A 3,662-nucleotide genomic window follows, 5' to 3' on the forward strand; every position below is an offset into this window, starting at 1 on the left:
GATCTGTGTGCTTAGCAAATCATTTGAGAAGCTAGACTATATGAAGAAGAAGAATGCAACAGTCTTGGAGGAAAACCAATAATCTATGTCTGCTTCTTTGCAGAAAGTGAAGTAGACTTGAAGTGAAGCATTTAACAGTATGGGTTATGTTTCAACAATAACAAAACAGAAGTCCTCAACACTGGGTCAATTGGCAACACCATGCTAGGTGGTCAAAATACTGTAGTTGTCAAGACTTTAGTTTAATTGGTGAGTTTTCAGAGGCAGTTGGTCACTTCAGAGGAGACTGCCCATCCTTCTTCCATGGAGTAGGTGGTGGATTTGGACCATGTGCTTTCAGGATTGCAGTGAAGCTTCTTGCCTTTACACCACCCGTGCAGAACAAATTATATGCATTTAGCAAATCTCTGGCACACTCTGGGGGTTCTGTCCTGGTAGATTTTTCCATTATTGCCAAGGATGAGAGCAGAGCAGCAGTTTTTATATCAGTCTTATTACTACCTTGTTAGACTGCACTATCAACTGCTCCTCTGGACAATCTCTGTCCTCCTCATTGCTGTCAAGTTGAAGTTGAACCAAAGTTGACTCTCCAGAGGGTTTAACGCTAATAATTTAATAATTATAGTTAACAATTTATTCTTATGTGTCAGACTTTGTTCTTTATAAGCTTTAATAAATCTCACAACTATTACTGTCTGCCTATTCAGCTAAAGGGGAGCTCTGGTAGCTTACTGGTAAAGAATTACACTGTCAACGCACAGGTACTCAGTTCACATCAATGAGCTGTTCCTCAGGAAAATGAGGAGTAATCTCCTCCCATATGATTTACTGTTTCTGAAAACTCTCTAGATGGTCAAGTCTGAGGTGTTTCTGACTTGGTGCTGCATAACAATATCCAGTCAAAAGGGAGCTCTGGTAGCATAGTCCAAAGGGAGCAGTGCTGTCAATATGTCTGTTGCCAGTGTGACTCCACCAGTGAGTGATTCCTCTGGAGAAATATGAGTAATCTCTCCATATTAAATATATAGTCTTAGAAAACCAGTGAAGGATCAGCTAAAGAACTTTGCAACATTTACTGGAGCAGGATTCAAAACTTTAGTTGTAGGTCCTCTGCTGTAAGGGCATTCAAAAGCACCTCCTTTTCACTTACAAGGGTAGCTAGAACCCACTGCTGGCTCCAGGTATACAGCTAGATCTTAGCTTCCCCAGATACTTAGGCTATTCTACTCTTGGGGATTATCAAGCAATATAATTGTAACAAACCTCTTGTCACTAGTGACTAGTCCAAATGGAGCTCTCTGTGTAAGGAGGGGCTGCATTTCTGACCTCTCTTTGAGCCTTTCCCCATGAAAGTGAAATATGGCTTTAATATAATCACAACTGTGGAGGTGCTCTTAGTACATAGCCCTGAATGTCCATCCTCCTCCATTTAGGGATGCTCCTTTTTATTTCTCAGAGATATATTTGACATTTTTTTTAATGTTCAGCTCAGATTTACTTTAAAATAAATCGAATCACAAAATATTAAAAGATCCCAATCATTTATGCATTTGAGGAGTTTATGGATTTGTCATAATTCAAAGGAAAGTAATGGGAGAAAAAAGAAGTAGAACACAACAAATAGTCCATGAAAATCCACTTTTTTTCTTTTTTAAAAAATTTATGCCGGTTTGCTTACAAAGTTCATATATGTTGTGTTTTATCTTATTCTTCATTCATATTGTGTTTCATATAATCATCCCCATGCATATTTTGTTGTTTTTGTCACATGCCATAGAGTCGCTTACAAATCATAGTGACCGTTTGTACAACAGCTGCCTATCCTGTGCCAACCTTGTTGTCTTTGACATGCCAACACCCATTAACAAAGTCACTGAATCAATCCATCTTTTTTTTATTAATTTCAATGAACATATACAGAGATTTTGGATTTCCATTCATTCATTGTTGCACTCTTCTCCCCGCCTGCACCCCACCCCCACCCCCAGTTCGCTCTTCTCCTTGAAAAGCAAAAGAAAAAACTCCTTCATGGGTTTACAACCCCCCTGCACCCCTCCACCCCCACCCCGAGTATACTCCACTCTGCACCCCTTATTCCCAACTCTTATGATAATCATAATGTCCTAAAATATACTACTTTTAAACTGTTCTCTCCCTCATGGACTTCAATGAAGTATACATAATTTATGCAGTTTTTCTTAGTCTTACCCCCACCTTACTGAGGGTTTTACTCTCTTGCACCGTTCCTTCACAATTCCAAGAACGACTCCCTCTACAAGGACTGGTCCCTCCTTGCAACATGCCCAAGATATGTCAGATGAAGCTTCCAAACCCTTACCTCCAAGGAGCAGCCTGGTTTTACCCTCTCTTGGATGAACTTGTTTGTTCTTCCAGCGAATATGATATATTCAGTACTCTTCAACTGCACCACAGCACAAAGGCATCAATTCTCCTGTCATCCCTAGTCATTGTCCAGCCTTCTGACGCATACAAAAAAATTGCAAAGACTATTGCTTGGATCAGGTACACAATCTCCAAGCTGACATCATTGCTCTTCAGTAACCTGGAGAGGTCTCTGGCATCAGAGTTTTCCAATGCAATCTAACTTTGTATTTCCTGATTGTGGAGCCAAATTGTTGATTGTGGAGCCAAATAAATTAACTCTGTTAACAGTCTCAATCTCTTCACCATCTATCATGATGCTGCAAATTGGTTCAGTGGTATGAATCTGTCTTCTTGATGTTGAACTTCAATCCATATTTAAGGCTGCAGTCCTTGACCTTCTGTAGCAAGCACTTCAGATTCTCCTTAGTTTCAGCAATCAGGGTCGTGTCATCTCCATAATGCAGGTTGTTGATGAGTCTTTCTCTAATCCTGATGGCACATTCCTCCTCATAAAGCCCAGCCTCCAGATAATCTGTTCTGCAAGTAGATTAAAAAGGTATGGAGATAGGACGTATCTCTGGTGTACAACCTTCCTGAATTTGAACCATGCAGTATTTCCTTGCTGCTTCCTGGACCAAGTATAGACTTCACATAAGAATGAAAATTGCTGCACACCCATGTTTATTGCAGCTTTGTTCACAATAGCAAGGAGTTAGAAACAACCTAAGTGCCCATCAACAAATGAATGGATAGAGAAGCTGGAATACTATGCTGCATTGAAAAACAAGGAATGCATCCAATATTATTCAAAATTGTTGACTCTGGAGAACTTTATGTTGAGTGAAATGTCCCAGTCACAAAAGGACAAATATTGCACGGCGCCACTGTTGTCGAATGGGACTTACCTTGGGGCTGGGGAGAGACTGAGTAAGATGGGTTCAATAATATATACTGCACTGAAACAGATGAGGGAGAAAACAGTTTAAAAGGGATATTTGATTAGGTATTTCTGTCATGACAGGAGTCTAGAGCGATGGCTACATGGTGGAGTGGACCTGGGAGAAGATTTGTAAAAGAATGAAAGAATTTTTCTTTTACTTTTCCAAGAGGGTAGTGTTCTGGGGGGGAGGCTTCAGAGAGGAGAAATGTGCAACAATGAATGAATGGAAATCCAAAGCCTCTGTAAATTTTTACTGAAATTAATAATAAATTTAAATTTAAAAAAAATTAAGTTAGAGTAATGATGGCAATGGATTTAAAACTGCTCATGCTAAAAC

Source organism: Elephantulus edwardii, unplaced genomic scaffold (assembly GCF_000299155.1).
Source record: "Elephantulus edwardii isolate Elephantulus edwardi_28Jun2011 unplaced genomic scaffold, EleEdw1.0 scaffold00323, whole genome shotgun sequence".
In the NCBI taxonomy this organism is placed as follows: domain Eukaryota; kingdom Metazoa; phylum Chordata; class Mammalia; order Macroscelidea; family Macroscelididae; genus Elephantulus; species Elephantulus edwardii.